This window comes from Betta splendens, chromosome 6 (assembly GCF_900634795.4).
Source record: "Betta splendens chromosome 6, fBetSpl5.4, whole genome shotgun sequence".
Lineage (NCBI taxonomy): Eukaryota > Metazoa > Chordata > Actinopteri > Anabantiformes > Osphronemidae > Betta > Betta splendens.
The window spans coordinates 5,665,079-5,691,981 of record NC_040886.2 but is presented as its reverse complement, the minus strand read 5'-3'; the positions used below and the strand labels follow the sequence as shown (position 1 = coordinate 5,691,981).

At 46.4% G+C, this 26,903-nt stretch overlaps 1 long non-coding RNA gene across 1 annotated transcript in view; it reads left to right on the top strand.

Annotated features, from left to right (window-relative positions):
- LOC114857069 (uncharacterized) overlaps positions 1-15,070 on the top strand; it is a 75,243-nt gene extending 60,173 nt beyond the window's left edge. Inside the window, exons 4-5 of the long non-coding RNA XR_003786168.3 lie at positions 1,072-1,112; positions 9,527-15,070. This is a non-coding gene — a long non-coding RNA (uncharacterized LOC114857069). The remainder of the gene's footprint in view (positions 1-1,071; positions 1,113-9,526) is intronic.
- Positions 15,071-26,903: the final 11,833 nt, after the last annotated feature.

The following is a 26,903-nucleotide window of genomic DNA, read 5'->3' as shown; positions in this document are numbered from 1 at the left end:
TGTACATCATCCCAGCGGCTTCCGTCATTTCAGGACACAACACAGACCTGATGCTCGTAGTGCTCTGTCAATGCACCCATTCTGGCTGCTGAAGGAGGGGAGAGAACGGGGGGGGCAAAAAGAGACGACAAAGAAAAAAGGGGAAGTTGCAGCATTGCGAGGTTTATCATTCATCAACTGTAATAAATATTATCAGATGTCACCAGAGCGGCTCGGATAAAGTGACAGCACACGGTGCGTGTTCAGGGCTCGGCCAAATGAAGTTTCCCAGTGTCGTTGTCTTGCATTTGTTTATCAGGAAGCGGGTAACCGATGCTCGCTGTCGAAAGCTCAGGTTTCAAAGACGAGACAGGATAATGGAAGACGTTTAAAAAGCCGTCGCAGACAATGCAGGATCTTAAGTCCTGGATGTCGTGCACATCATTCATCTGATCCCGTTTCCTGACTTCTGAAGGAGAAGGGATCTAATTCAAACCTCTTTGCTGTTCACCTGTTTGGAGTCCCACTGTATTTGCTCTGGTTAAAAAGGGGAAATATGAGTTTTAACAACTTCACATTCCACTGGCTGCGATGCTATGGTTTCGCACCTCCTCTGCTCCATCACCGCTTCTCTCCTCCATGTCAATTCAAATGCTTTTAGGCATTTCACCAGGTCTTTGTCCCGCTGTGGTCAAAGGCCCTCAGGCTTCACCGCATCTTCCACACACGCTGATCTGCACGGGGAGCGCAGGAGATGACATGAGTGATAAGGCATCAGTTACACATGGAGAACGAAAGTCCCAAAGCAGTGTCTTAACCCACTTTCTGGTCAGATGATGCACACGAGTATCAGATGAGGCACAGCTTTACTGTATTATGACTTCCCTGACACACGAATGCGAAGAGTACAGTACTGTACTGAGTACAGTACAGTAAGAGTGACGCCACTACATGTCAAGATGCTGGAAAGCGTTTCATGTGTTACTAAGAGAAATTTCCAAGGTGGTGTTGTCCCCATGTTATTAACCCACGGTTTAAAGGAGAAAGTCCCAGCACAGATCCGCTTACAGTCTCTCTGCTTCTGCCTTGCAGGAATGGAGCCCTACCTGTGGGATAGGTTCAGGTGAATCCAGGTAAGACAACCTTTTTCCCCTGGCCCATATGAGCTGCTGATTTACACGGGCCTTCCTTTTTTGCATTTCACTTCCTGGTTCTGGAGTCAGCTTTAGTGATCACGCTTTCAGTGACACAGGCTTGTGTAAGAGCAGGCGCACGATATGTCACAGTGCCCCTGGATGTGTGCGTTTTCAAGAAAGTGCGTCGTGTTTCCTGCTAAAGCCTGAACGGGGGCCGGCTCAATTAGACGTGTTGGTGGCACAGATTGGCGCGGGTTGTGTCAGCAGGCGGCCTCTGCTGTCCCGGGAGGCCGCCATCTTTGGTTAACGGCGGCTCACAGCTTTGCTGGGCTTGTAGTTTTGTTTTGATTGAAACCAGTCTCGCTGGCTTGTCTGTCTCATGCCGGAGCCTGAGACGCTTTCTTCTGTCTGTGTATAGTCTTCTTCTGCCGTGGCCGTTTCTGACTTTATGAGGGAGTAGTGGAAATGTTTGCTCATTACGCTCCAAGAGATCTTGGTTCAGAAATGAAACCTAATGTTGCAGGGATTTGCTGCCTACATTTGCGCTGCCGCTGATATTTGTTTCACAATCACACATTCGAGTCACTCGACTGGTGCGACAGCGGTCAGATTTGCGCTGCGCTCTGTTCTCAGGCTCGCTGCAGGTGTTTACATCCCTGTCGATGGGAAATAAAAGTAGCTTTAACTGAGTAAAGGTCAGCAGAGGCTCTATTATTGACCTTGTTTCTGTAATTTTCAGTATCACAATGATATGATACCACTACTGCTTCTTTCTCACACACAAAACCCCTACAGACATGGATTCCTGTAAATGTTAACTTCAGGTGGTTTCTCTGCTTCTATCACTCTGCACACAATGACTGATTTACTCACTAAATCGCTGATGTAAATGTCTTTAAACATTGCTGTAAAGAAACTGCTGCCACTTTATGTTCAGCATTATACACGTACCTTATAAATAGACATGTATTTTGTGTGTAAAGGTAAAGAATAAGCTGAAACTGTCATGACTATTGTGTTCAGTCATATGTGAGTCATAGTAAAGTACATTAAGGTAAGGCTACAGTATGTACTGTAACTTAAGTGATGGGAAGCAGCTGCACTGTTTTCAATCATTTCATCATTCACACACACATTCACCAGCGCTGTGCAGTGACACGTACAGGATGATGTACGTGTGCATGGCTTCACTCCCTCTACCGTCGTGCAGCTGAGCCACGGGTTCTACTTTTACAGGGTTAGAGGTAAAGCAAGTGTGTTGTTGCAAATGTCTGCGAGGCCATAGTGGGTGGTGGAGTTGTAATAATAATATAAGGCACTGCATTGGATTACATGGAGGTCCATGTTTTGTCAAGAATTTAACACATGTTGCAACTGCAAATATGCTTCAAGGCGAAGTAACGTAACGAAGTGAGAGAGAGAGAGAATCAGGTGAGAGACAAAGTACAGGGGTAACAGCACTGAAGACAAGAAGTCAGTTTGTTTTCAGACTTGTTAAACTGCAAAACACTTGTGTCCACGTTGTCCTGTCCCCCAGACTTCAGTGTATCAGGACTGAAACGGAAACCTTCGGACCCGTTTGCTCAACTTCCCAGTCATTTTGAGGACTCTCGCCCTCATTCTTCAACAGTGTGTTGACTTTATTGTTGTTATTTTTTATGGTACTAGTGTGCGTGCATAACCTTTGACCCTCTATCGACATCAGTTAGCACAGAATCATAGTGCCAGTAAACGCTCCAGTCATAATTAAAGTTTTTGGTATTTGTCTAAAATACCTTCAACCTTGTGGTGATTATTCAGTATTAGTTTCATCACTGGCCCTTGTTTAGCTTCATTAACTGTATGTATCATCAGTCAGATCCTGTTTTCTGGGTTAGGCCCTTGTTTTTCTTCATGTTCACGTTCTAGAGCCAAACAGAGGAAACATCTGCTTTACTGCTGTTCTAACTGCTCCAGATCTACACACGCACAGAGGCAGGCCTCCAGGTCGTTGCCGCCGGAGGAAGAGTGTTACAACGCAAAGCGCACATGCGTTGATAGGCGTGCACACACACACACACACACACACACACACACACACACACACACACACACACACACACACACGTGCGCTGCCTTTCTTCCTCTCATCCTCATCCTGTCATAACCACTGTGCAGACCCGTCATCCAGCTCAACCACGCTGCCATGAGAATGTGCTCTAACAGCTGCTCACATCCAAATTGATCAGTTCCTGTCGGCCTTTTCTCTTTTTTGTCTCGTCGTTGGCTGTCAGTAACCTTATCATCCGAGCCTATGAAGATGTTATTGATGCAAATCTATCATATCATCCTGTTTTCACTGTGTGCTAGACCTCAAGGGTGTAGATCAAGGCGTCCACAGTTCAGCGAGGGCTGTGTTTGCATCTATTTTAATACCTGTACACTTTATTTTTGACTAAATTTGTCACGTGTCACAGATAGTGAATATTGGGCTTTGAGTGGTGCTTTTGTAAATACAGTTGCTTCAAAAATACCCATACGGTCGTTTCTGAACTGATTAAAGGAGAGGGGGGTTGTGATCAGTGGCTTTTCATGCCACATCCATTTACTATAATTTCTAAGAGAGAGCTGAACAGTGTCAGCTATTGGTGCTTAGAGATCCTCTGTACATCTACTAGGAACAAAACGATCCCCCCAGAGATCAGGCCATAGCGCTGGACAGAAGGGACAGCAGCGACTACAGTCGATCAGACGCTCATGCTAATGCCTCGCTGTCGCTGGGACTCAGAAATAGCCTGTGTGGCCCCTTTCAACATTTTAGAATAATAACCATCGTCACCGAAAAAGGGAAAAGGGAAGGTCAGTCCTTCCCAGGGATGACTGTGGGAAGAATCGATGACTTCCTCCGTCTCCCTCCCCCAGGGGCCGGGGACAAAGTCTCGCTGGTATTAATAGTAGTCTTGATAAGCCGGTCAGAACGCTGCCTTGTGCCACTGCGGCCTTTCAATTAAAGCCCCTGTAGGATGTTCCTTCAGCGCCTTCCTGTTCCTGTCACCTCCGCCGCAGCCGTCTTACAGTGCAATGGCAAACACTTGAGTGCCCCAATCATTAGACACATCAATAGCGGCCTGTTTTCTCCTCCTCTGGGGCCGTGATGCCGTCCCCGGGCCCCAGCGCTCCGTTCCTGGAGCCTCGCGTCGTAAAGCGCTGGGAGCGGAGGTGATGTGCCGCTCATTCACACAGCCGTTATCCTGAATGGCGCGTTGTATGTTTGCCTCGGGGCCAGAAGAGCCGTTCACCCCCACACGTTGCTCACAAAAGGAGCTGTAAAGACCGGCACCCGGCTTTTTGATTGGCTCATTGTTTATGAAAACACAGGAAACATCATGTAACACTTCGGTATATGGTGGAAGAAGGCGAGAGTTGCTCTGGGAGAAAGTTGTTAAAAACGAGCCAAACAAAGACACAAGTGTAATTAGAAACAATAGAGTTATTAAACTAAGTTTCACCTATTGAATTGAATTTTTTGTTTGGTGGCTTCTGAAAGGGGCATTTTTACATCTTCAGCTGGTTCTGATGGTTTGATAGCCCCGATGCCCCAAATAGGTTTTCTGAAAGGAGAGCATGGGAAAAATAGCTGGCATTGTGGTGACTGCTGGGAAAAGGCCGAGTTCTCATTGGTAGCCGTGCGGAGCATTGTGGGATGTGAGCGAGCTGAAAAAGACTGTTTTGCTCCCTCTGAGAAGGAGGAAACATGGACACAAAAAGCACCAAGATTAGACCAGACCAAGCAGAACTAACTCACCGCGGTTCATGCTCCGCTGGCCTCACTTCAGTCGGCGTTCGGGGAGCGGCGAGGAGCGGATGGTCAGCGATAGTGGCAGCGAGCGCGGCGTCCGGGGGGGACGGGTGGCCGCTCCTGTCCGCTCTGGCTGATGCAAAGTCCCCTGACGTGGGCACGAGCAGCGGCGGCCCCGCATACCGACATACCGGGCTGATGGGTTGCCGGCCCATTAGCGGGGCCCGGGTGGTGGAGCCCACCCAGGGCTGCTGACCCGCTCCTGCCCAGCTCCTGCCTTCCTGCCCAGCCCTGGCTCTGGATCAGAGGCGGACCGCACGTCAGGGGACGGCGCTAATGATGGCCACTGCCATGCTATCCCTTTCAAGCTCCGACCCACGAGTACAATTTTGGCTAATGCCATTTCCTGGAGATAAGATGCAAACAAGCTCTTTTTTTTACTGATACGTCCCCATCAGAGGTTTGGGAGGTGAGGGCAGGGTGACTGCTGGTTTAGATGTGCTCTGTTTCATCATCAGCTGACTGGGTGCCGCTGGGCCTCGCTGGCGGCCACCTTGCCCGCATTGGAGCAAATCAAAGTCCCAAGTCAAATCCAAAGTGGACTTAGGTAAAGATCTGCTACTTTAAGTAGTTGCCCCTATCGGAGTGTTTTGCCCTCCATCAGCCCCTAAGTGGCTTAATCAAAGCAGTGTTACGTGGTTATTTTACTCGCCTGCGACCTTCTAAATTGTTTCCAGCTTAGAGATGGCTGCAGATATTCATGCTACATTGAAGCGGTCTCCTGTTCCGCGATTACACATTGTCTTTCTGTAAGACAAAGATTAGAACCGTTGAGAAACGCGTCCAGGTTTCACACTCGGTAAAAGTTAAGGTGATTCCATGCTCCATGAGAGACACCCGGCGCTCAGTCCTTCATATTCAGCTCCTAGTGGTGAAGCCTGGTTTATTTTTTTTCTTCCTGGTAACGTATTAAATGTCAGCGGGTTTTCTTGGGCCTTGCTGATTTTTGGAGTGACATTTCAGAGTAAATAACACGCTTAACCAAGTAAGGTCACTGCTGTGACTCACTCACTGGGAGAACAGACTCCGACAACCAAGCTATATTTGCTCTGTCCTACTGACGATGAATCTGGGATTTCGCACAGCGCCGTATAATTTGCTTAATGTCAAGTTAAAAATAGACAAACTTGAACAGAGCAGCTTTTGGTCAGTGGGAGCTGGTTAGAGCTACGATGCGGAGGCAGCCGTCACCGGAGGGGCCGGAGGACACGCATCCGCCCACGTGCCCCTCTGATCCCAATCATTCATAAATTCATGACGGAGACTTGCTTCCAGCATCCGCCCTGCAGCGGCCGTTATCTGCGTCCCCGGCGTCTTTTAGGCCTCTAGGAATCAGATGCCGCTGTCCGCTGGCATCGCTGGCACTTCTCGACTCCTCTCCTGCATCATTTGACCACATTATAAATGTAGAAGTCCCCTTCTTCAGCCCTGTGCCTCTGCTTTCTTACTCTTTGTCTCTGTCTCCCGGCCAGAAGACTCGCAGTAGAATTTCCCCTCAGTCATTTAGCCCAGATTCAGCGCTGCAGGCAGGCAGTGCAGGGGCCGTAACTTACCAGAATGTAAATACAGCAGTGTTTTTCACATTACTTCACCGCTTATTTTTAGTAGCTGAGCAGGCGAAGGGTGTGCCTTTTTTCGAGCCCCGACTGTAAGTCTTATCAGCTGAATGCACAGAATAAAATGGGCCCAAATTATAAATCGAACAAAACAATAATGACCTAATGCAGGAAGTGATGTGTTGCTTTGTTACTGTAGCTATAACTGGCACTGGGGCTTCTTTTTAAAAGTCACATGCTCCATTTTTCTTTTTCTTTCTGATGCACTGCACACAAACTATTATTTATTTACTCATATCTCTATTATTGTTTTCTGTGATGTACTCTCTCACATGAGCTAGCACTTGGTGTGAACGCTCTAAGGCCACGTGCTGCAGGGTTTGCTGCCAGCCATTCCTCGATTACTGGTCCCCATCCAGCTCTTAGCTTCTTTCTCTCCGAGGGATCAAGCAAGTAACGTCAGTTTGTCTCTGCAGGAATCAGGACGCGAGGAGGCGGACGCTGCCTGTGTCCCCCTCACAGTTCACACGAGGAAATTTCTTTTTCCAGCCCCGTCTCCAGTGCACTTTATTTCTCCCTGGCCTCCGGCTGTAAAATCAAAAGCGGAGAGATCAGCAGCAGCGGCGGTAGGAAGGAAGGACACGCTCTTGCTCCGCGTCTTTGGTCCGCGTTCGTACACATGTTGCAAAGGCGGCATCGGCGTTTGCCAGATGCGGCTTCGAAAACGAGACCACGCAGCAAACGCTGCGAGGTGACGCTGGTGACGCCGCTCGGGTCTGTTCGTGCATCTGCGCGGTCTCTGAGGTGGAAATGTGAATGAAATGTGACGTGCCTGCGCGGATGGAGGGTGCGCTCTTAAATGTGTCACTTGCAGAGAAAGAGGTGCTAAACTCTCCGTGTTGAGTGCAATCACTGACTATGATGACTCAGATGAATTTCCACTGAGGTAAGCTGTCACTCTCTGATCAACAGTGAACTCAGAAGTCACCACCATTAATTGTCGCCCGCTAACTTACAAGCCTGAAAACTACAGTATAAGCTGAATACTTCTGATCCATCAAAAAAATACAACACATCCCAATTCTCTTCCTCTCTCTGTATTGGTCTTGGTGGACAGCCATAGATGCACACAAACACACAGACACACACACTTGTGCTTGGCCTTGTCCCTGTCCAAACAGCCCCGCTATAGTGAGAGGCTCCATTGGAGTGGATCAGCTCCAGCTAAGACACCCTTTCACGCTTCCTCCCTCCCTTTCTCCAAACCCTCCCTCCTGTGTGATCCCAGGGCCTTCCTTCCTTCCTTCTTTCCTTCCTTCCTTCCTTCCTTCCTTCCTCCTCACACAGGCGTGGGGGAGTCGCAGGGGGGTCAGGATGACCGGATGCGCCCCGATCGAACAGACAGACGATCTGACAGGGAACAGAAACGCCGACAGGAGGATGCTGCTGGAGCTGCTGAGGGGCTGTTTGCTTCCCATCCGGAGCCACAAGGAGAATGACATCACTCCTGCTCTTTGTAGAACAACAGGATGGTGGAGGGAGACTGAAAACAGCGGGGCGCGTGGGCGGAAGCACGGAGGAGTACTAGGAAGCGAAAGGAAACTGCAGGGTTGATCGTAGAAGAGGCAGAGGTGTGACCGCACCATTTGACCTGCATCGAGCTTTGATGTACGCAAGAATGTGGATATTTGCAGAGACAAACTCTGGGTTGTTTCCTCTCCCTCCACCGTCTGAATCCAATCAAGCACTAAAACCATTAAGGTCAATTAAGCCCGGGGACAGCTGCGCCTCAGCAGTTCCTTTATATTTGGGTCTGGAGCACGCGGCGCTAGCAGGCGCGGGGCTTCTGTCTGGCACAGGAAGAGCCCCAGCGTTACAAAGCAGCCTCACGTCACGAGCAGCGAACACTTCTGTACCTGCGCGCCGGTCGTACGGCGAGATTTACACAAGCCTTGTAGTTTCACTGCACCGCTCAGTGCACTTTATCTCCTCTGCACGACAGCTATTTCCTCCACTGTTCTCTGGGGGGGGGGTGCATGGTAGCAAGTGGCTGGAGGAGCAGAAGGGAAGGACAGAATAAAAGAAAGGCGAGGATCACAGTAATAGCAACCGCTCTGTTGGGCCCTTTTTTTTTCCTGGAAGAGGATACAGTGAGTGCCAGCTGCTGCTCCTGCTGTACAGTACAGCACTCACTACTTCAGAGAAGTCAACCTCGCTGCACCCCGTCCACCCCCATTGAACCGCCGGCTCTGCTAATCAATTCTGGGCCTTGTGCTGTCACTGCGAGCCTCTGGACGCAGCAGCTGGCCGCGGGGAGACAAGCGCTCTTCCACAGGCCGTCCTCCGATCAGCTGCAGCCAGCTGTCCGGCAGCAGCGCCCAGCGAGAGAGCGAGCGAGCGAGCGGGCGGGCGAGCGAGGCCCCTTTCACTGCGCCCGCCGCTCTTTCCTGACTGGAGTGCCTTTCTTTTTCACTTCTTCCTTCCTAAATTTTCAACTGTACAGACACATCCGGCCCCTGAGCTGCGCAGCGGGCCTCGTGTGTCTGTCTGGGCGAGCGTTCTGCCTTTCTTTCGCTTTCTTTCCCAGTCAAATTGTCCATCTGTCACTCTTTGACCAACTTGTGCTGCAGTATTTCCATCTTGCTTTCTATCTCCCACCCATGCTGGGCCTTTAGACCAACGTCGCCGTCCTTTTTATTTATTTTTTCGCTGTTAGCCTTTCTTTCTTCTGCCTCCATCCATGTCCCTTCTGTCTCTGTTTTGCGGCAGCCATTCCTCTTTTCCTTCTTTGTTGGTTGCCATGTCTCAGTTTCTCCACTCCTTTCTCTAAAGATCTGTCCCCTTTTTTTGCCACTCGCTCTTATTTCCGCACAATTTCCATCTCATTCTTTGTTGCTCTGCTGCAATCTAACTATGCCCCCTTTTTTCCAAATGTCACAATACTGTATCTTTTCTTCTCGTTTTTCTTTAGAGTAACTTCTTTTTCTGTCCCTCTTTCTGCTGTATTTTTTTCACAGGTGTCTGTAAGGCAGGGATTTACATTTTCTCAGGACAGGCAGCCCATGGAGAGAGGCCTGCTGGCAGATCAAAGGCTCCGGCTGTAAAACGATCTGAAAGAGTCCGGCATTAGCATCCATCAGGGTACCTTGAAAGCTCCCTGGTCAGCCGAGAGGGAAGCTGAGGGCCCCCCAAAGTGAAAGCCCAGTCTGGAGAGGGGTGATACAGAGGCAGGGGGGGGGTAGAGAGGGGGTGGAAAGAGAGAGAGGTGGAGGGGTGAGTAACTCAGCTAAAGTAATGAAGGAAATATTTCCATGAGGGAGGAAATTCCCATTATAAGCTGCAAATGTTTTTATGTCTCTTTGGATCGAGCCTCTTCCTCTCTCCTCCGTGCTGTCTCCTTGATTTCTTCGCAACCTTCTCCTTTATAGCGTTGCTGCTGTAAGAGGAGAACATCTCCATCTGTGCACCATCTCCACGCGGCTCGCTCGGCCCAGACTTTTACTACTCCACCCTGCAGTCCACAAGTACAGGGTCACGTCTGGTCGAGGATGGGAAGTGGGGTGAAGGAAGGAGGGAGGGATAGAGTGTGGGAGGAAGGAAAGTGGCTTCATACAGCATATTGTATCTTTTTACATTACCAGTACGGGGGCTGCATGTGTGGGTTCCTTCTTTTTATGCAATAACTGTGATTCACAGGCTTGTAATGGAGAAGTGCCTCACATGTGTGATAGGGATCAAGGGTGAGACCTGCATTCTTGGTTTGCTGCAACGTCTCTGCATTTGTGTCTGTTTCAACAATAAAAACTAATGAGCGTGTTCGTCATGTAAATCCCAAAGAATTAGCTGATCCTGTGTTAGAATTCCCCCACGAATCAAGATTTATACACACTCGACTGTGAAGTCCGTTTTTCTTGGAGAGACCTTCTGCTGCAGTCTGTTACATGATGATATTCAGAACTTCTGCTGACTGTGAACCCTTTGGCTTGACTTCCCTGCAATGGTCCTAAGCGCTGTGAATGAGCACAGATCTCTGGGAGGTCACGGATCTCAGTTGGATCTATTATGATGCTAAGTGTCGGAAGTGTCGGGAGATTTTGTCATTTATTTACTGCAAATATAAACACGCAGCAAGTACGTAATGGACAAACTAGGCAGAAAAAGCCTTTTTTGATAAAATGCATGAATGCAAATTGGTTATTCACACATACAGTACTGTGATGAATGAAATGATTGGAGCTATTGGCCATATGTCAAGAACAATACTATAATGCAAATACATGGTTGAGCGGATTTCAGTTAATAATTGATATAATAAACAAAATGTTTTAGATATTTCGATGTAATGCAGCACACAGTGCATCCAACACTGAGCCTGTGTTGCTCCGTGTGCAGCTTGCCGACATGTGTGGGGCGTCCTGTGTGCGGGGCCAGGGCCGCATGCCGCTGTCTGGGCTCTGTAATGGATGACACACAGACAGACAGACAGTGGCGGGGCCTCAGTTCAACCGTCCTGTTCACTGAGGATGAGTTCCCTCTTCTGTTTAGGGAAAAGGATGTGATCTCACTCGCGAAAAATCCAACCTATGTCGCTTGCCACTCATGACTTAATCCAAGTTTCTCCTTTGTGCGCAGTGCCCTCCCCTTCCCCACCCGTCCTCTGTCGTCTCTCTGTCCTCCCCTCGCTCTGTCCCGCTACCTCTCCAGGCGTCTGTTTGCATAACTTAGCATGAGCTTCGTGTGATTTGCGTGGAATGCGTCAGTCCATCACATTGTTTACATTCATCCCAATTTGTGGCAACTCCCATTTCCTAGCTTGCTTAAAATCCATATTTTCCCTAACAGGGGTTCTTTAAACACATAGCTCTGTGTTTAGTAAGACTCAGCCATTACAGCAGCATCACAAATGTGAGGCTTTTTTTCTGACAACACAACAAATATATTAAATACTGTATGCGTTGTAGTAAGTTATGTGCTTTGACTGTATTTGGAATAGTCCTTTGTTGATCTCTGAAAGTTGACAAAAATTTAATTAGTGAATGGACAAAGTAACATAATATAACAACTAATAAATGGATATAAAGAGGCGTCAATCATAGCAATTTCAGAATCTAGACACTTCTCAGAAGTATCGTGGTCTCCAGTGACAATGATGATGGACACGCCCCCTTAAACTGATGGGCTTCTTACTTTGATGTACACGCAAGCAGAGGATTGTTAAAGTCGTGTAAACTGTAATGTTGATGTTTTGTCATTTTATTTCTGTTTAATGTCCACACCAGCTGCGTGTTTGTGCTTTCTGCACGTTTGCATGTATGCGTTTAACATATTCTTATGCATCGTTAGCGCTGCACCTCTGTTGTCCCCCTGGCCACTGATCCCCATCTCCTTCCCACAGGTCCTGCAGCCCTCACTTCGTAGGCTGCCTCACTCGTCACGGTTTGCAGCGAGCGAGCGCGAGGCCTCGTAACTTAAAGGGCTGTCGTAATCATGACGCCAGTAAACGTTGTTCTTTTGCTGCTTGTTCCAAATGCAAACGCATTCCCAACCAGCTCCTCTCCTTTATCTAGCGCCTGGATCCTCACACTAAACACATTACTCCCTGCGTCAGCATCACCTGGGGACATACTGGTATTTCCAGCATGTTAAAAGCCCAAAGGCACAAACTGTCTCATAGCTAGTTTGTGGTGTGAGGACTCCTATTACTATGCCAGACTCAAGACACTGGAACAACCTGCTGCCAGTAGTAAAGGGATGTGAAGATGGGAGGCTGCCAACGCTTTCATCTCTTAGTTATTCAGATTAGCCTTTAAACACCTCAAATTCCCCAACACCTACATGTCTTACATCAACAGTTAGCGCTAACGTGACAACCCACGGCGTTTCACAGATAGTGTTACAGCAACGTATTCCTAACTAATGCGTAACTGTATATTCTTGTTCTAGAATTACCGACTGAATAGAGATAAGACCTTTTGGGAAATTTCCCATCATAGTTCATTTTATTTCTACAAATGAGACTTAACTTATACGCGATGAGAATATTTAGTACGGCATTCTTTTAATGAATCTTGCTCAGATCTGTGATATTTTGCCCCAATCTGTGCGTGGACGTGGATTCCTGGTATCACCCGTGTGAGCTCCAGTTGACCACACAGCGTGCCCTCATCCGCACACACACACACACACGTTCAGCTGAGGAATGTCTCCCACAATCCACCTTATCAGCCCTTTTGTCTGTTTTGTCTAAGGGGCATCCGAAGACAGCTTTGGGAATACACACCTCTCTTCTTTTTTGTCGCATTCCCTCCTGCATTCTTCCCTTCTTCCTTTTATCCCTCTCTTGCATTTCTCTCATATCCCTCATTACCTCATGTACTTTCATTTCATACATTTAAACAGTCTTGATTGGCTCAAGCTGAGACCCGTTCCAGGCCGGAAGGACTGCGCTCGCTTGTTCCCAGGCCTACTTCTTGCAGCACCCTTAGCCTTGACCCATAACATCCAATTGATTTATTCCTGATTGTTAGGAGGCCTCTGGAGCTCGTCTCGATTGGCTCCATATGAGAACGGTGCCGAGAGGTCATCTATAACAATCATTTTCAGTGGCTCATTATTTTCAGGCCAAACAACCCAAAGACCCAATTTCCTACCACACTGTTCATAAAAGTGACAGATGGCCCAAGCCTGGAAAAGCTTTCCTATAATGGTTCGCCGGCTGAAGCGCTGCGTATAATGCTCTTTAGTGTAGTGGCATTTGGACTCTGTTCCTCTCTCCCACTCCTTCCACCTTCTCTATCCTGTTCATTTTTTCCAAGGTGAAAAAGCGAGGAGAACGCAGTGTGTTTAATAGCTTTAGGCCATATTCCATTCAGTTCAGCTTTCCTCCTCTTCATATTGCCTCAGTGTGATCCAGCACGTAGATATCTGCCAGGTAGCTTGTCTGCATGTCTTTAAAGGCCCAACCCAACCCTACCTCAACGTGGGCTGAGACCTGGTCTTCTTTCGTGCCACAGACCCGCCATTCTCTGGTATTCAGAGTCATCCAGTCACTCGGCTGGGCCTGCGGCCCTCGATGGCTGCCTGCGAGGATCTTTTCTTGCTGGGGAAGTGCCTGTGTGATAAATGTGTGGCTTGGAACAACAGCTGAGACTAAGACTTGGCTCAGCCGTCCTGCTGCTTGTTACAGACACAAGTGTGGTTTCCTCATATCTTGGCTCTTTGTCATGAATGACCTCTTTCATTTTTCCCCACCTCCAATAATACCCGAACCTCTCTACTCAGCATTTAAGAAAGAAAACTCATTTTTCCCCGAGTCCCTTTTTTCATGTTTGTTTCCACCCGTTTTTGGCAGAGTAAAGTGCTAGGTCATTGGCGTAACTTTATCCACTGCATGGTGGCCTGCAGCGTTGTGTGGGGTGGCGGGTGGGGAAGACGGATGGTTTTAAAGATGTTTGAAACATTCAGATTTTACTAGCGAGGTTTTTTTATATTCACCAAAAAAACAAAACCACCCATTTATTGGCGCATGTGGGTTTGTTTCCTCTCCTGTTTTGCCACTTTGCACAAAGACGCTGATATGATACATGTTACAAAACTGTCACCTCCCACATAAACTCTGGCTGCCAGAGACTTGTGTAATTTCCGAGCCTTTTTATTTTAATAAAACCCTCGGCCTCAGATCCAGTCTGCTCACTTGATCCACTGGCAGATCTTACCTTCCGTCAGTTCATCCATCCTGGTGTCGCTTCAACCACAGATTCATCTTATAAAAATAGGGGGCCTAACCCCCATCTCCCTCAGTCATCTTTCATCCTGGTTTTGTGGCCCTCCCATGTGTGCCTCTAATCTCTCCCTTGTGTTTCTGAAATGTCAGTGTGGAGCAGCGAGCATGTACTTGCTCGCTATGGATTTCCCATGGAATGCGCCATTTTCGGTTCACCCTGCATACGTTGCCTGTTTTGATAGGCGGTGATTATGGAGTATTTATTTTCCTACTGGGTGTGGGAACTCAACCTGTTGGTACACTATCATTGTGAAGCAGGCTGCTGTTTCTTCTGAAGCCGTGACTCACGCACGTTGACACACAAAAACACCAACACATACTGTCAATTAGATTAGCTAAGATTAGATCAGATCTGTAATTAACTTTCAGGTCGACGCCGAAAGCACCTTAAGATGTTTTGTTGAGAAAAGGAAGGATTAAAAAAAATTAAGCCACCATCAGAGAAAGGAAAACCTGCTTTTTTGTAACTGGAGAAGGATGAGAATAAAACAAGATACAGAACACGGATGGAATTTGAGTTTTGGTCTTTCATGTCATAATAAGTGCTTTCTATGCAAATTCAGCTTGGATGCATGACGTGCACATATCAATGTGTGTACGTGAGCGGGGGGGGGATGCACAGCCTTACGTGTTTGTTTGTGTTCAGGGGAAGAGAGGCCTGGTAAGTCAGAGAGGTTAAGCCCTAACTATCCGACTCATTGGCCAATGGTGGAGGTCTGCTTTTGGGTCTTTAGTGGAGGAGGGGTCAAACAGACCAAGAGAGTGAATGATTGGGGTTGGGGGGGGTGGAGGGGCTGAGAAGGAGGCCCCAGTAAGACAATTCCCCTGACTTTGGGTCATTCACAGACACAGGAAATGCTTGACCTCACACCCTGAGAAATGTCCACAGCAGCCCACTTGTGTTAAAGGTGTAATTGGGCATAATTAGGAGCTGGCACAGAAAGGAATGGAGGCGCACATGCCTTTCCTTCCCCGTGCCTGCCTCCGTCTGGCAGCGTGCGACACGCTGGAGCCGAGCGCTCACTGCACGGATTTACAGCAAATAGCATCTCTAAACGAGCGAGGGAGACGTCACGACGACGCGGATCCTTTCAGCGCCGCCTGTGTGAAGGTTGCAGCACAAACAGCCGTCCTAATGACTGCAGCCACTGTTGTTACAACAGTGTTACGACACTATAATTGCCTTTAAATTGGTTTTGATGAGGACATTTTAAATGTGTTTGAGGTAAAAATAAAAACGTGACCCTTCACCTTTTTTTTGCCTTTGATTCCTCCTTCTTGCCGTTGATGGGAGAAACGATCAGGTGACGTGGCGGCGTTTTCGCTGGAGGCTTCTGCTCATCGTCCTCTTTGTGTGCCCCCCCCCCGTTCTCCTCTCTCGTCCTTTGCATTCAACCGTGTGTTTAATCTTTTTCCCCCGTGTTGAGCACGGACATCTGACGTGAACTCACCCAACAGCCAGCTGCTTCCTCTCAGGGCCAGGCGCAGGAATGCACTTTCGTTTGGGCCCTTCATTCATGAGAAATAAAGCGTCGACCCGCATGCAGGACTTTGAGTGAGAGTAAGGGCTGTCAGCCGTTGAAGCGATGGGGGGGGGGTGGAGCTGTGGAGCCTCGCCTGGTGGCTGGGTGGGTGGTTTGGGAGTGTACCGTATCGTACAGATTGCATCCAATAATAAGACAAGCTCCTGATTGTCTACGAGGGCAAAACCTGAAAACCTGGGTTCGTCTTAACCATAAAGCATCGTCAGCACTGTACAACGGCGATTTACTACAGAGGATCCATCAATAAAGGAGGCTTAGAATGAAATTTGGTGATTAATTATGTGGAGAACACCGGATAGGTGGGGCTAGAACCATAGGACCAGCCATGGACGACGAGGGTGTTAGCAGAGAAGTCAAAGCAGTCAGTGATCACTCAGGAGGTCTGGAACTCTGGAACTCTGACCTCCGACCTCATCGCACAGCGGATGCCACCATGGTGAAAATGTGAGAGGTGAGGTATGTGAGCCCCCCGAGCCCTGGCGGAACCCCCCTCCTCCTCCTCCATGATGAATGGGATGTTAGCATTGACACAAATTGGCCCATAATAATGACACAAGGCCACTGAGCACACAGGCAGACAGAGTGGGAAAATGACCAGACGGCCCGAAAGGAGGGGAGACGAAGAAAAGGAGGAGAGATGAAAAAGTCCTGCAGGGAAGAATTACCTTACCCAAGTGGGGCAGACGGGGGTGGGAGGGGGGGGATTTACGGCTCGGGGTATCTGTGCTATTTTCTCTGCACTCTCCCGAACAGTGGGATCGCAGGAAGGTTTGCAGCTCAGAGGGCCCCCGAGACACACGCACGCACGCACCCGGGGCCGAGGGGCCGCCGCCGCCGCACACTCCCACTTCCCCCGACCGTCAGACCTGCATTCTTTCTGCTCGCATCCTCCTGCCCCCCCCCCCCCTCTTTTCTTTCCTCACCTCTTGCTTCCGAGCCAAGTTCAGCAAAGTGTTCACATCACTTCCAGGCGCCACATACAGTATACATCCTCCTAAAAATAGCGGCAGACATGAAAAAATAGCTCCAGACTGAATCAAAAGAAAACTTGGGCTTCCCTTTTTATAGCTCTGGCGTGAAACTGCATGTTGATGCGTGCCTCGTTTTTCTGTCTTCCTTCCACCTAAACAAGGCTTCCCTGTGTCTTTAAGGAAACACATGTATTAGATTAGGCTTGTTGGGAGGCAAGGGTCACACTCCTGTCAGTAATTGAAATGTGATTATGTATGAGCTAACATGATTACAGAGGTAGGGCTGGATGAAGGGAAGGGGGAGGGGAGGGGGGTGTTTGGGAGGTGAATGCCAATGTGTGATGTGCCGCTGCTGCTGTTCCACAGTCGACATTCCAGAGGTAATGGAACTTCATTGAGTTCGCTGTCCTGTATGGGTTCCCAGGAGAGAAAGTCGCGTTGGGTCGAGCCCTGGTCCCCGCTGCTACTACTGGGTTCGCAGTGAGCCCACCTTAGCCTTGACTCACCTGGTGGCGCTGAGTGAGGTCCTGTTGTTTCCCGCATGGATCCAAGTGGACTTTTGGCAATCATTGCAGGCGACGTGTTGTTAACTGTAAGCATTGCGCATTTACGCGTTCACCCTCTTTCTACACTGGGTTTGTAGCTTTGTAATAATAATAATAATAATAATAAAAAAATTGTTGTAGTTGTTGATCTGAGGAAGCAGGAGGAGGTGCTGAAGTAGCAGACTGTGCCCTGCAGATATGAAGGAGCCCGGTTATGAATGGCCTTAAAGGTGTATAGGAGGAGTTTAAGCTCCGTTCTGAATTCAATGAGCCACTGGAGTTAATGGAGGATCGGGGGGACGTTGTAGTGATGACACGCACAGCTGAGACCAAAGAGGAGTTGCAATAGTCAATAAGGGAAGTAAGAAGGTCGTGAACTAGAGTGGAGGTAGTATGTGGGTGGAGGAGAGGGTGGAGATGATTAAGGTTTGGCAGATAGTAGTGACCAGACTCATTCTGCCCTGCAGCCACTTTAGCTTTGTTCAAGTCTCTAATGCTGCTGAGAGCGGGTCTGTACTTTTAATTTGACCTGTTTGGATCAGTGTGTCTTTCATTTTTGATTTTAATATTTGCACACCAGGAAAAGTTGTTGTGGGTTTGTTTGTTGATAGTCGTCGTCGCTGTGGATCTGGTTCCAAGTTAAAGTGGTTCAGCTGCACAGTCAAACCAACGCCTTATCAGATCTTTCAGCTGCCTGTGCTGTTTGGTTAATCTCTGTTGCCTCAACAAAAAATGACTAATGATAACTGCTGCTTGATGGGCAGGTTTGTAATGAGGGTCTGCGTGACACTGGGAGCTATGGGTGTTTACAGATCTAGCCATCATTTACCAGTCACCTGGAATATTAATCAGAAATCGTTCCTATGATGCTTCAACTCACCAGTTTCTTCACTTCTTCCAGCATCATTGATAAACCTGTTGCTTAGAATATCTGTGCACATACTGAAAGTTAAAGTTCTTATATATTTAGAGGCAGTGTGAAAAGTGAACCTATTGACATGCCTTTTTTGTGAAGTAAACAGTGAGTGTGCAGTTACACATAAAGCGTAAGCCAGCAGACGTGCTGGTTGTGCGTGCCGCACAGTCGTGCACGCAGGAGCTGCACCTGATTGCCCTCGTGGCACGCTCCCCATCGGTGCGCAGGTTACACTGCTCTAGATGTGGCTCAAAGTGCACCTTTGCTTATATCCGGTGCTGCCATTCGGTACATGTGCCACACGTTTCTCTGATTGGGTGTGAGCGAATGTCACACTTCCAAACACAGAGAGAGAGAGAGAGAAAGAGAGAGAGAGAGGTTCTGTAGATAGTTTGATAAGCGTATGCTCATCACGGGCCAGCACTCAACAAACAGGTGCAACCAACAAACACAGGAACTGGTCGTTTCTGGCTTACCCTGAAACGGGTTCACCTCCTCCAGCTGCATTCGCTGTTTTGATTAGTCAATGCTAAAATAAGTCTCTCATCTAATTCATGGCATGTCATCGACTGGAATCCCTTCAACCATCGAGCCGCGAGGAGAACTTTTATAGCGTATTTAAAGAAATACGTGACTGAAGATGTCTGTTATCCAGCAACTGCAGCAGATGGAAGACTTTTTATGTTCATTTTATATTTTCTCTAGGATCATTTTGTCATAAATAAAAATAAATATAGCCTCTGTGAGTAGGTTGTTGTCTGTCAACAAGTCGTTCCCCTTTAGAACTGGGGAATTCCTTTATAAGCTGCCAGCTCTATTTTTGATTTGTTTTGTTGTGTTGTGTTTTTCTGCGCACGATTCCGCTTTGGCATTAATGGTTTTTGCTGCTTTTCAAGTGCCATAGCAGATGTATGTAAATAAGGACAGTAAGATATAGTAACAGATATGACAGGAAGTAAACACTCAGGTGTGCGTGTCCTCTGCCGGTGCAGACCTTATTGCTGCGCCGTTGTGTCTGACGTAGAAGCAGCAAACACAACTAACACACGTTTATGTCACAATAGTAATTTCTTCTTTCTAATGCAACGCAATTAATAGCTTTTGTTTTTGTTTATTCAGTTTCTTGGTTCCTGTTCTTGTTCTGTTCTTGTGAAAGATAAAAATTATGTAAACATCGACCAATTTCTCAATTTAAAAGTTGTCATATGCAGATTTAGATAAACACCAAAGCAACAAAATGTAATTAAAAACGGAGAACTAAATTACCTTTAGTTCATTTCTATAAAGCTCTCTGCTCAGTAATTTCTGTATTTAATGCTGTAGGTACATTTATAAATAATGTATGCAGGATTAAAACTATTAAATGTAGGTTAAATAGGCTTCTGCTACTGCAACTATATATATATATATATATATATATATATATATATATATATATATATATATATATATATATATATATATATATATATATATATATATATATATATATATGAAACATTTGTTACAAAACTGCCACAGCTTCAGCCACACCAGTTAAGTAATAATTATTAATGAACCTTGCACATTCAGTTCATTTTGTATAGTCAAATACTTACTTGACTTGACTAGACTTAAAGGTCTATCTGTTGAATGTGGGATTTCTTTCCAGTACCTTTGCTACAACCAACCTGAAAATGGGGTGTGGTGGTTGCTGGAGCTCAAATTTAACAGCTTGACTCTATCAAACCCAATTGTTTGTCATATATTATTTGCTTTCTTTTTTAAAGTTCAATCCTTTTGCTTTAGCTGTGTTTCAACAACTGCCACGTTCTCTGGGATTTTTGCTTCAGAACTGCTCAAACTTGAGAAAGGCCTAGGCTAATGAGGCTACCTGGCATCCCCGGCGACGTTCTCCTGCTCGTGGATCAGGTACCGTGTGAATATCGTCATCCCCGGTGCAACCTGGGAACAACACCTAGAGCATCCGTGAACAGCGTCGCAGCAGTTAAAAGCAGTTGGCTTGACCATCAATCCTGCCAAGTGTGCCGTTGCCAAAACAGAGACTGTGTATTTGGGCTTTGTCACTGGTAGTGGGGTTGTTAGACCACAGGTCAACAAGGTCATGGCCCTTCAATCTTCCTCCATACCACAAACAAAGAAACAGATCCTTTTTGGGCTTGGCAGGATTTTGTCACCTGTTTCTCCTCCAGCGCGGGGCCACAGATATGACTCCTATGGACGGAGCCATTCGTGATCATTGACAATCTTTAATAAAGAACTTTTTATAAATAATGAAGCTGTTAAAAAGCGCTTTGTTTTTCAAACAGATTCATGTGAGGAGGGTCTAGGGGTCTGTGCCGCTGCAGGACCCAGAGGACGGCTCACACCAGTCGTAAACTAGGGAGGTTCATTATTCCACAGTGGAAAAGGAAGCCCTCACTGTAAAGTGGGCTCTTGACACCCTGAAGTATTATCTGCTTGGAAGGTAATTCACCCTTCAATGGTTAGCGAGAGTTAGCATTAGCGCATTTCCTGGGGAGGGTGTGAGGGGGGGAGCCACAGCTTCAGCCACACCAGGAGTTTGAAAAAACTTTCTTTTACTTTATTTTTAAGCTTAGTTGGTTGTTTTGGTTTCAGATTATTTTAATACTATTTTCTGTGTTCTGTTCTGCATCAGGCCTTAATGCTTCTACTGCAACTGCATGACTGTGGGGTGGAAGAACACAGTGACTGGTTCTGTTTTTTGTATTTAAAGAGGTGTGAAGTATTAGTGAGTCAGCTGTCTGTGTGTTAGTCTTTGTAATGACTATCCCTTGTGTCTATTGCTGCTTTGGCTAACCAATAAATGTGTTGATGCATATTAAGTTTAGAAAGTAGAATTAAGTTAAAGATCATTTTTATGTTATTAATTTTTTCTTCAATTCAGTTGCACTTGAGTTGAGTTCTAGTTTGAGCATCCTTGAACTTGCCTTTGGACCAAAATGCAGCTTTGGAGAAAAATGTTTAAAATCACACAAGCACTGTCATTTCACTTTCCACCAAATTCTGCCAACATCATTCTGCTGCATGGTCCTGCTCTCTAGGTTTCCCCGAACGGGCCTCTCAGTGTGAAATGTGACTTAACCAACTCAGCGCTTCCCCACCTACCAGTTGTCCAGCATTATCATAGGATGTACATTAGTTACAGATACTCTGACCCCTCGCGCTGGCTGTAGACTGGAGATTACTGGAGGTGGGCCTCTTTCCTGCTCCCATTTATCTTTCTTTCACCTCCCAATAGCCTCCTCCCTCTCTCTCCCTCTCTCTCTCCTTCCCTCGCTCCCTGTAATGTCTCAGCTGTTCCCTGCAGGCAGGGCTCTCTGACTGAGTGCCTGCACTGTTATGGGTTCATTGGGCTGGTATGCAGCAGGAATCTTTGGATCAAGGTAATTTCACACTGTTCAACTTTTTCCCAGGCTGTTAAGCTTCCCTTTACCTTTGTGCCACTCGGAGACCGAGATAGGGAGCGACACATGCAGCCGTTAAACACACACAGTGGCTCAGGGGCTGACGCCACCAGCGGAGCCGAGGGAAAGACTTGAAAGATACTGCCTATAAATTACAGCCCAACACCTTAGTTTCCCAAAAGGATCATATTTGTGCAAGCTGATCCGGAGCGGTGGGGAGGAGGAAGATGCACATTCATGTGTGGTGCTGTAATAAAGCTTCACGCCAGGGGAGCACCCCACTCCCTTCTCATTGATTTGATCACTTTTACATTGACTTCCTTGCTCTTTGCTTTTTCCACGTTCTCCGTCAGGTGTTTCTGGTTTCTGGTCTCTGTATCTGGATCTTGTGATCCTTTAACATGCCATCTGTTCCTATGTGCAGCAGCAAGAGGGGCGACAGTAGCATCACAGTAGCATGCGTGTGCGCTCAGGTGCTCACTATATTTGGGTTTTAGGGTTAAGTCTGAGTGACTCGTGCTATTTTGGGAAGTATACGGTTAAGTATGTCGGGCCTGCATTCCTCCCTGTCTGCCTGACACGCTCAAATAAATAGGCAGACTGTCTTTTGTTCATGATTGGGAGCGGTACATGAATCATAGATTAAACAAGATTTGTGTGAATGGGATGACTTATTGGGGCATTCAGTGAAAATTGCCAGCGGCTCAATCACTCCGCGTGCTGCGTATAGTGCACAGTGCTTTTGCTATCTGCCACTATCCTCTAATGAGAGTATTTAATACAGTATATGGGATAAGATTAGTGCATTTCTCTGATCGGTGCCAGCCAGTTTCATTGATAAGCCGTGAAATCTCAGGCTCTCGTGACCTCAAGACCAGTTTGTTTTCGTCTGAGCTTGTTGTGATCCAAGGTGGAAGTCCTCAGGATGTTGAGCCTCCCGAAGCACTGACAGACACAATTTTCAAACAGTCTGAGGAGGTTTTTGTTGCGCAAAAATGTAGTTTTAATCTTAACGTACACCACCTCTCCCTAGAAGTCCTTGCATTCTGCACCAAGGACTCGGCCGGATTAACAATGTCTTTGTTCTTGGTCTGCGTAGTGAAAGAAGGGAGTGCAATAGGCTGGAACTGTGCTGTGGTATCAGCAAGCAGCTGTTGCATGAGTGACAAAGTCAAGGGCTAGTGATATGAACATGGGAAAATCCTGGAGGAGCTGGAGGGGAAGAGACATCAGCCACAGCAGCTGAGCCGCCGTGCGCTGCGACGTGCTCGCTGTTGCTCTAATGTGGAGAAACAAAGTGTGAGAAACATGGGCAGCAGCTGATTCTTCGCTACAACGAACAAATGTTAACATTATTCAGCAATCGGGCTCCGGGACCTGTTTCTATGTAGCTTTATTTAGCCACAGATTTGAAGCTTGGTTGGTGCAGTTCAAAGGGGGGTCAACATGGAGGCAGAGAAGAAGAAAGAGCACCAGGCAGTTTGTTACCTGTGTTAACGGATGGAGTGTCCAGCGATGGTCAGCGTCCATGACAAACACTGTGAAAGCTCATCTATCTGTCATCGACCTGTCACCAGAGTCTGTGATGGATTTGGACCTGGTAAAAGGCTGCCTCTGGTTATTAAAGGTGGTTGAACGTTGCAGGTCGACTTTTAGGGGGTGCGAGGAAAGTTCAGTGCTTTAAAATAAGGCACATTAATGAGGAATGAAAGAGAGTGGATCATTCCCAGTGATGCTTGCGCTCAATGTACTGCACCTCAGCGGAGGATGTGGACCAGAGGCTCTGAAATGGACCTCACCTTTAAAGTGATGCCCTTCCCGGGCATCGCGCAGCAATAAAACGCCTTTGTGTCTCCTTTTGCCACGCTTGTGTCTCTTTCCAGTTAATGAGGTGAGCGCATGTCTCAAAGAATTCGGGAGGACATGTTTGCGTAAAGAATTTGTGAGGGAGTCGGAGGGAAGCCTGCAGGGCCAGCGCTCGGTGCCAGAGCTGCATTGTTGTAACGTCAGTCATGGAGGAGAATCAGAGGAATCCCACAGGTGCTTAGTGGAGATGTCAGGAGGGGGCTTCGTAGCGCTGCTGGAAACGCTCATCCTTCTGAGTGGTCCAAGAGGAGAGATGCCTTCAGGCTGACGCATGTGTAGAGCAGCGTTCCAGCATGTGGTGCTGAAGATGTTCACAGCTTCTTCATTACACATAGTGCAGAGGTGGATGATGATTGATTGACTTTCTGTGCCGTTGAGTGTGTTTGTGCTCTTTAAGCAACAGATCAGGGTCTGTTGGGTGTGATCACGCACCAGAAGGATGGTTCCACAGCACCACAGCACAGGATTCCAGTGGATAAACTGGGATTGTACTAGTTCTTATATTTATTCTGTAACTAAGTAAAGAGGGATTTTCAGTCTTCTGTTGTGTTTTTCTGCGTTTTACCACCAAGCTGTTTGTGATGTTTCAAGCTGATCAGTTGGAGTTTTTCCTGTGAAGTTTTGCATGACGTCTGGTGTTTTTTAATCATGGATGAGTAACTTTTCTCTGTATTGTTGTTATCTTGCTCACACACACAAACACATCTGCAGTTATTCAACCAGAGAGAAATACATCAAAAATGGGGAAATATGATCTTGATAAACAAGCGTAGACACAAATGAGCCGGGTTCTGATCCGAATTAATTAGTGATTCACCAGCAGCTATCACACAGCGGTTTCGCAAGTTCAGTCTGAGAAATGTACAATATCTGCAAACTGTTCTTGTTTTACGTATGTGTGGAAGCTGCTCACGTGTGTCTGTGTCCTGGGCTTCGTTCACATGCTGGAAAAGTGACCTGGGAGGGAGGAGGCTGCTGTGTGTTTGTGTCTGGCACCTCACCTGCTGCTTGACAGTTGAAAGGAACTGCTTTTGTATTCAACTGTCCGCGTAAAAACCTCTATTACCTTGTCTTACAGGAATGGACGTTTTTAATAAAACCACGTTCAAATTTTAATACATCAAATTTGCGTTAACTGTACATATTTCTTCTTGATTTCCAACATCAATTAACATTTATTTTAATAATAATATATTTAATATGTCCATAGGAGCAGAAACAAAATAGAAATCCAACAGATTAACTATCTAGAAAATAAGAACATGAACACATTTGTATTTTGAAAATAAAATGTTTCATTTAATTAAAGTTTTTCTATTACAAATAATTAAATGTCTGAATTAATTGGAGAAAATCAGTCCTGTATTCTTTTTTTCAGCTACAGTCTGATATAGTTATGATGTGAATGTTGTAAAATTATTCTTGAGATAAATTATGATTTTAAAAAGCATATAAATACTTGTACAAAGACAATTAGTTAATTAAATCATTATTCATACTAAACAGACACAGGTGAAATTTCAGATAAATCCATGAAGGTTTCTTGGTTATGACAGAACTATTACATGTTTTTGTTTCTTGAAATGCTTGAAAAAGTTACAGCAGGTCAGGTTTTAATAACACACTGCTGATCTTTTGATTTATTTACTTAATTTCATTTTATAGAGTGTGTTTCCGGTATGGCAGCTGCTGACCTGCTGTGGCAGGTGTGTTGTTTTAGATGGGGTTTGAGGTATTTGTTCTCACATACCTGAACAGATCTTATCTGTTTAAACTAGTTTAGTTACACTTTAAAAACCCTGTCTGGAAAATGCCTTTACTGTGTATTCATCTTCTTTTTAGTTTCACTTTTGTACTGATAGGCATGTATCCAAGTGGAAAACCTGAAAATCTGCTTGAGAAAAATACAATTTTAATCCCGATTTTTTAAACATTTGATGTATAAAATTATTCCGATTAACGGATTACTTCTTAATTAATTTAATTATAAAATGGTGGATGCTTCCTCAGTCTCCCTCAGCTTAGATTTGAGCAGATCTCTCAGAGCTTCTCAGAAAAGAGACATCATATGAAAGGCAGAGCTCTTTAATTTGTCACCCCTGTGTGTTTTACTTCCAAGCAGACACACGTCTGTCATTTCACAGCAGTTTCTGCCTTGATGTAAGCCTGTCAAATTCCCCTCCCGACACTTGTCTTGTACTGTATCATGGGACATTTTGTCTGAGCGTCACGAGAAGAGAAGCGCAGGGGCTCTGTCCCTCATCGTCGGCTGCTGTTTGTCTGACTGTGTGTGTCTGACCCGGTGTGACCGTGAAATCAAAGGTGCGATGATGATGAGTCGCTACTCGACCATCAAATCAAACAGTGACTAACCTTCTTTTATTCCTGCCTTTGGAAATGATTCATGTTGAAGCGTGGCGGATGAAACGCACAAGTAGGGGTTAATAATGAGAAAATGATTTTAAAATAAGTATTAGGAAACTGTATGAATGGAAGCCCTAACAGCTCCACATGTTGTCCAGATGTTAGCGCCGTTTGTTAAGCTGTATGCAAGTCAGTGTTAAGTGTCTGGTTTTAATAACTTTAATTTAGGAGTTTAAAAACTTTAATCCGTCGGATATTTTTTGCAGTGTGCAGCGGTGGGATTTCGCCAGACTTTTGAGCGTTTATTGACTTGTATACCTGGGACTGTACTAGGTTGCGACTTGTTAACGGTTCTAACCCATGGGGTATGTTCCGACTTTATTCTGATATGATAATTGAACGCTTCCGGGAAGAAAATGCGCTGTTGCTGCTTGTGATCTCAGTCAGAGGAGCCGCTGTCGTCACTGCTCCGCCACAGGAGCGGCAGGCAAACAAAGTACAGACAAATAGGTTCATGTACTCACATATTGCTTTAATTTAATGATTGTTAAGGACGAAATACCGTGTGTCTTGTATAGTAAATATTTTGGAACCTTATTCATTATTCAACACATTAATTGGGTAAAACATAAAAACGACGAACGTGCTGCTTGTACTTCATCCGTTCACTGGACATGATTTTCTTTTCCTTTTATGGAGCCGGTTCTTAAAATGCCTGTTTCTAACTGCGCATCTTGTCGCTGATGATGAAGTTATTAATTATACCTGCAACTCTTCCTAACTTAAAAATGACTCTTGACTAAAACGAAGCGAAGGTAGAGAAATAAACGTGATCACCGGCGGACGTGTTTGACCCTCGGATGCGTAATTACGCATCCTGATGAGTCCAGATCACCTGACGCAGTTGCACGTGCAAGGTGATTTCGGAGCACCTGTCTGTCTATCGCATCACCGTGATTGGTCTCGTTTGATTTGTA